This window comes from Corvus brachyrhynchos, unplaced genomic scaffold (assembly GCF_000691975.1).
Source record: "Corvus brachyrhynchos isolate BGI_N302 unplaced genomic scaffold, ASM69197v1 scaffold87, whole genome shotgun sequence".
NCBI classification, from domain to species: domain Eukaryota; kingdom Metazoa; phylum Chordata; class Aves; order Passeriformes; family Corvidae; genus Corvus; species Corvus brachyrhynchos.
This window is the reverse complement of record NW_008239767.1, coordinates 1,706,501-1,714,077: the sequence shown is the minus strand read 5'-3', so window position 1 is coordinate 1,714,077 and position 7,577 is coordinate 1,706,501.

The following is a 7,577-nucleotide window of genomic DNA, read 5'->3' as shown; positions in this document are numbered from 1 at the left end:
TCTCTCTCTAGGTAAAAGAAGTTTTGGCAAGACTTTCTGTTCTGTCCACTGGGTGAAATCCTGAATTTTTCTACTAGAGCTATAGAAACAGAACCCAGATAGATCACCAGTACAACTTTTTCCACTGGTCTTCCCAAGTGGACTGCAGGCTTACCATGGTTGTTGCTGTTATTAGAAATTTCAATCACAAGATGTGATATGCCACTACCTACACAAACAGTAGGAAAAAACTAGCACATCAGGGACCTTCCCCTGCAAGTCAATGAGCATCAAGAGCAATGGAAAACATCAGATCCACCAGTCATGCTGGCGTCCCAATCCACAAGGCTATTAGTGACTGAGAAAAACTTAGTGTCACATACTTGCATTACTGTGTCATGGTGGCCTTCAGTAACACCCTGTAAAAGGTCCTCAGAAGCCTTTCCCCAAACTCTCAGGAATGTGACAGAAAAAGTTTGTCCTCAGCCAGGCTCCAAGCAAACACAGCATATTGTAAAAAACCACAGTCCGTAACTTGCTGCATCCCATTTGGTTACAGATGGAAATGAAGCCATGTGCACACATCTGGCCATGAGTGCATGACAGCTGTCACCTCTCCAGCTGTTGCTCTGGGACATTAAGTTCTGCATGCAGTAGTGAGTGGCTTCATGGGAAAGGAAAGTAGCTGGAGCTGAAAGCAGTGGGATCCAGCAAAAACAACCAGGTTTTGCAATGCTCATCACCACTTCCAGTGTCCCACTGTAAGTGTAGTAAATAGATGGAAATGAAAGCAAGGGAACAGCCCAAGGTTCCCACGTACACTTAAATTGATGGCCACCAGATTCACGGAAGCAGTGATGCAAGTGGTATGAATTAAACTCACAAGTGTTACTCATTTTTCTGGGTGCAAAAGCCCCTATTTTTTACTTCAAATATGGAGGGAATCAGCAATACAGTACATGCAAAATAAATTAGTGGTTCATTCCCAGACCCAGCAGGCCATAACTCTGCCTGCCCAGTTCTTGTTTCTATCTGGTTTTGGTCTCCGTGACTCATAAACCCAGCAGATGATTTCTCCAAAACCGCAGACGTTGGTCCTTTCATCTGCTTCTCCCCAGCTGATCTTCAGCTCATTTAGGTTCTTTGCTAATGTTTTGTTGATACAATGCTCTTGGTCACCCCTGACTTGTCTTCCCAAATGTTTTCTGGACCCCTGTTGGCCACAGGGCCCTGCCAGCTTTCCACTTCAATATCTTCCTGATCTAATGAGCTTTCCTACCATAGCTTACTGGCTGTGGTCCAGCTCTCAGACATTTCCAGACCCATAACCCTGCATGTTCTCTCAACTCTTATTCCCTGTCAATCTCATGAGAATATGTGAATGACTTTAACTCTTATCACCCATATTTGTTTTTCACCAGGAAGAATGATATGTCACTGCTTTACTGTTTTACCTGTTGAAGGGTTTTTGCCAGCTTCTCTCCTTGATTTTTCCTCTGGCGTTTCCATTGTTGCTATACCAGTACAGGCTCACCAAGGAAACAAATTTCCCCAGCACTACTGGCCTTTACTGTTTCCTGTTGAGCAGCGCCTGTTGTTTTCCTCCAGTGAAAAGCAAACAAGAATTATCCAGGCCTTCCTGCCATGTCAGATGCTGCTTGCCTGCCTGCCGGAGTAGGTGCTGCGAGGTGTCTACTTACCCACACCCCCAGCGCTCCTGCCAAAAGCTGGCACCACCCCAGTGCTGCTGTTCCAGCCATGCCTTTCGCCTACAAAAAAAGAGGAAGTGATCGCTATCACCTTTGTCCAATTCCAGATGTTACCTTAAAACAGCTGGCTGGTTTGGGGATGGTGTTCTATGCCATGTTCACAGTTGACGTAGAGCTGCAGTTTTGCTTCTCCTGTTTCTTCTAACGTCTCCCAGGTGCTATGATCTTCCCTGGGCTCTCTGCAAACCACTGCTACTGTGAGGAGACCATTGACAAGACTTTATGGCTCATGGTTGGCCCAGGCCCTCCAGTGCAATTTTTTGAGTCTCTGTCACCATCTGTGTTTAGGTCATATACAATCTCCCATCTCTGATGCCTTCTCATTTACCCCCATCAGCAGCCACTGTCCCTTCCTATAGAGCCAAGCTTTTCTTGCTGGTTGAAGATCAAACAGCAATTAATCATAGAATGGTTTGGTTTGGAAGGAACCTTGAAGATCACCTAGTTCTAATTTCCCTGCCACAGCCACTGACACCTTCACCTAGAGCAGGTTGCTCAGGGCCCCAGCCAACCTGATCTTGAACACTTCCAGGGATGAGGCATCTACCACCTACCTGGGCATCCTGTTGTAGTGCTTCACCACCCTCACAATAAAGAATTTCTTTCCAATATCTAATCTAAACTCACCCTTTCTTAGTTTAAAGCCATTCTCTCGTCTTATCGCTACATGCCATTGAAAAAAGGCCCTCTCCAGCTCTCCTGTAGGCCCCCTTTAGGTACAGAAAGACTGCTATAAAGAAGATGCTCCACAGAGCTTTCTCTTCTCCAGGCTATACAATCCCAGATCTCTCAGACTGTTTTCATAGGAGAGGTGCTCCAGTCCTGTGAGCATCTTCATGGCCCTCCTCTGGACTCATTCCAACAAATCCATATCCTTCTTATGTTGAGACCCCAGAGCTGGATGCAGGACTCCAGGTGGGGCCTCACCAGAGAGGAGCAGAGGAGCAGAGTCACCTCCCTCATCCTGATGGCCACATTGCTTTTTATACAGCCCAGGATACAGTTGGCATTTAGAGCTGCAACTGCACATTGGTGTCTCATGTTGAGCTTCAGTGTGCTCAGGTGGCCAAGAAGGCCAATAGCATCCAGCCCTGTATCAGCAATGGCCAGCAGGACCAGGGCACTGATTGTCCTCCTGTACTCAGCAGTGGTGAGGCCACACCTCAAATCCTGTGTTTAGTTTTGGGCCCCTCACTACAAGAACAATATCGAGGTGCTGGAGCGTGTCCAGAGGAGGGCGATGGAGTTGGGGGTCTGGTACACATCTTGTAAGGAATGGCTGAGGGAGCTGGGGATGTTTAGTCTAGAGAAAAAGAGGCTCGGGGTGACCTTCTCACTCTCTACAACTCCCTGAAAGGAGGTTGTAGCCAGGTGAGGGTCAGTCTCCTCTCCCAAATGACACACAATAGGACAAGAGGAAATGGCCTCAAGTTGTGCCAGGGGAGATTTAAGTTGGACATTAGGAAAAATTTATTCACCAAAAAGGTGGCCAGACATGGGAACAAGTTTCCCAGGGAAGTGATGGAATCACCATCACTAAAAGTGTTCAAAAAATGTGTGGATGTGGCACCTGGAGACATGGTTTAGAGCTAGCATGTTGGTGTTGGGTTAATGGTTGGACTCAATGATCTTAGAGGTCTTTCCCAACATTAACAATTCTAAGATTCTTGTCAAGCAACACCCCCAAGTCCTTTTTCTCAGAGCTGTTCCAAATCCATTCTCTGCCCAGCCTGTATTTGTGGCCTTACACATGTGCAGGACCTTGCACGTGGTCTTGTTGAACTTCATGAGGCTGACATGGGCCCACCTTTCAGGCCTGTCAAGGTCCCTCTGGATGACATCCCTTCCCTCCAGCAAGTTGACATCACCACAGAGCTTGCTGTTGTTGGCAGACTTGCTGAGGCTACACGCAATCCCAGTGTCCACGCTGCCAACAGTGATGTGAAACAGTGCTGATCCCAACACTGATTCCTCAGGAACACCATTCATTGTAGGTGTCCACAAATCAAGCAGGTAACCAAGGCATTCCCAGTTATTATTATTGCAGTCAGCACAGGTGCCTCTGGCCTGGCCAAGCCACGGCCTCTCCACTGCAGAAGATGTCCCTCTGGGACCGATCATGGTGTTTATTCGTACCACACTCCCATATTCACGATTTTTGCCCAAAGGAGAACTGAAGAACAAAACTGGTATGTTTTGTATAGGACAGCTCACCCCAGCAAACATTTGCAAGTAAGAATTATGCCTGGAAAACCAGTTTTACCTTTCATCTATTGGTGTTCTCAGTTCATATCAAAACACAAAGTGGGATTGTGGGAGAACACAGTGAAAAATAATGCTTCAAAAACTTTCAGCATGAAAAGGTTGCTACATGTTTCTGGCACTGGGGTCTGAATTAGAAAACTTCAAATATGTAAACACACCCAAAACACTACAGAAGATCAGGCCAATCATATCTGCCACATGACTGACTTTATTATAACTGGAAGCCAGACAGGTACTGAACAAGGATTTTTTTAATACTTTCAGATATTTTGTGAGCTTCAGAAGGGAATTCTTGGCATAAATACTGCTTGAAAAAGGGCTTTTCAGCAAATGTATTAACCTTACAGGATATGCCAAAATGAAAAATCCATCTATCCATGGCTTTCCTGTAACTTTGGGCATGTTCCTACAATAGAAGAAATTTTGGGGGGTTTTATTATGATTATTATTTTGGAAGCTCAGTAGTGCACTCGAGACTTTAATCCTGGTAGCTGAATTGTGCAGTCAAACCCCTGACCTGTGTACTACTTGCAAAATAGAAAACTTGTAAAGGGCTTGACAAAGGTTATTTCTCTCTGCAAAGCCACAAAGGTGCCAGGAGGTTTGGGTCCAGGAGCCAGCCTACGGCTTTCCCTTGAGGACATGGAAAACAAGGAACCAGCTCTGATTTCCACCCTGGAACCCTTCCTGCTCCAGGAATGGCAGCTGGGGCAGGAGCAGGCTGAGGCTCCCTTGGGACTGAGCAATGAGCAAGCTCCCCTGGGTTGAGCATCCTCATCACATCCCATCCCATCCCCACCACTGCTTCCAGAGCTGACAAGCTGCAAACCCCCCTGGCTGGGCTGGTGGCACTGGTTTCCTCTGGTGTGTGAGAGGCGATGCCCAATGTTTCATTTCTCAGCAGGCCCTGCACAGTTCAGTGGTAATAACATGTTTGCTGCAGGATGTAAAAATAGAAATGTATGGATGTGGTAATCCCACCCTGAAGGCCTGGCCAGTGTTGCTTAAGGAATGGCTAAACAGGCAATCTAACCCACATCCCACTTTCTTGCATGTTTTTCATCATCTGTAGCTGTACCTGTGCTGCAGACTGAAGGTGGCCAAGTCTGAGAGGTGGGGTTGAGAAAAAAATAAATCAAGAACTTTGTTTGAACGGGTTTTTCTGTAAAAGAAATTGTGTCAATTCAGAAATCTTACATCTTCATGGAAGTATTTTTAGCTACCATTGCTACAAGCCCTGCCTTAAACCTCTGGAGCTAAAACCAGATCTTTGCAAACAAACTAAAGCATAATCCCTCTTTTTCAAGACATTTACCTAGGTGAATTTCTGGCACGTAGCACACTGGCAGAAAATCAGCACTTTTCACTCAGATGTTTTTTGTTGGGCTTTTTTTTTCACACAAGTAAAAGGAATAGAACAAAAAAAAGTTTGGAAAAGAAAAAAAAAAGTAGGGGAAAAAAAAGGGGGGGGGATTGTTGTGTGTTCAGGTATATACAACAGAAATTAAGAAATTCTCCTTCTTTTAATTAGAGATCTGTTCATCAAGTCCACGTTAGAGAACTGATTTAGTACATTGCTGGCCAGAGCAATGTTCTCCACAAGAAACATCAGAGATGCCTCCTGGTCATTTTTTCCTTTCCAACAGTGCAGGCAAGGAAAACAACAATGGCAAAGATAGGTGAAGCAAAGGAATTAAGCTGAACTTTGGTAATACATGCAGATTCCATCCCAGCAAAAAATATAGTCAGTCTAATGGCATAAACTAGGCTGAGTATATATAATATAGGCATATAGCAGTATAGAATGTTTATTATTATTTGACAATACACAGTAAACTTCAACTAGAAATGCAAGTGATGAGGTAGTTTTTAAGGTGATGATGTTGACAGCGCTGAGGGAGAAGCTCCTGAGCTGTTCCCTGGTGTTCCTGTGCTTTCGCCTGAGAGGACTGCTGGCTGAGGGAGTAGGTCAGGATCTCATCTTGCTCACTGCATGTGTCACAACATTCCAGTGGAATTGCACCCATAACAGCAGGGACTGCAGTTTGGACTGGACAATAGTCTTTTGTTCCCAGGTCTGTGGCAGAGCAGAGCTGCTCCTGCTCCCAGCACCATGGCATGGTGTTGCCTTCCTGCTCAGTGCAAGGCTGTAGTGGGTAGAACCATGACAAAGGCCCTACCTGTTAGCCACACAAACAAGAGATGCTGCAGGCACAGGCACATCTGTGTTACTGCCCATGAAAGATACTCCTGATGTGACAGCAATGCTCTGGGCAAGCTGACAGCACTCCGGTCACAGCCTTTCAAATCCCTGAGCACTCCACCTTTGTGGAGGTTTGCATTCCTTCATGGCCTGGAAGCGCTTCCCAGGTGTGGGACAGAGCTGGGGCCCCTGTACTCCTGTGGCATTTTCACTGTCCTGTTTATTTCCATGTGGGCTTGCAACCCAGAAAGCCAACTGTATCCTGAGCTGCATCCAAAGCAGCGTGACCAGCGGTTGAGGGAGGTGATTCTGCCCCTCTGCTCCGCTCTTGTGAGACCCCACCTGGAGCACTGCATCTGGGGTCCCCAGCACAGGAAACGCATGGACCCATTGGAGTGAGTCCAGAGAGGGGCCACAAAGATGATGAAAGGGCTGGAGCACATCTATGAAAACAGGTTGAGAGGGTTGGAGTTGCTCAGCCTGAAGATAAGACTCGAGGGAGACGTTATAGCAGTCCTCTATGACCTAAAGTGGACAACAAGAAAGCTGGAGAGGGACTTTTTACAAGATCATGTAGTGATAGGACAAGGGGAATGACTTTAAACTGAAAGAGGGAAAATTTAGATTAGATAATAGGAAGAAATTCTCTACCCTAAGGGTGATGAGACAATGGAAAAGGTTTCCAGAGAGGTGGTAGATGCTCCAGCCCTGGAAGTGTTCAAGGCTAGGGTGGCTGGGGCCCTAAACAACCTGGCTTAGTGGAAGGTGTCCCTGCCCATGGTAGGAGGGTTGGACTAATGACCTTTAGAGGTCCCTTCCAGCCCAAACTATTCTCTGATTCTATGATTCATGCTTAACCTCCCAGCCCTGTGAGGTCCTGCATCAAACCCCAACAGTTTTCAAGTCTAGGAGAAACAAGACCTGGTCCCATGGTCCATATGTCCACCTCACAGCCATCATCATTGGGCTCTCAGTGATTTGAAGTTAACAGGACAAAAAGGTTTCCAGGACTGTCTCCTCCTGTTTATATTGCCTGAAACAATGTTTTTCTCCAGACATCCCCAGATCTCAGCAGCCAAAAGGCAGAGCTGCATTTACCCTGGGACTAAGAGGAGCAAAACAAGGCAGAAAACAGAGCAGTCTTGCAGACAGGAGTCCAGAAGGAAGACATGGGAAAGGGGTGAGCCACAGCTTGCTCAGGGATCTGCCTGCAGCTGCTGCACTGAGAATGCCTCTCTGCCTGGTGCTGGCTCTGACGGCTCTCAGACGGGCAACAGAGGAACCGTGACTGGCGCTTTGGAGTAGGATAATTATAATCTGGGCTCTGCAAGTGTGGGTTAGCTCTCACTGAAATAAACTGC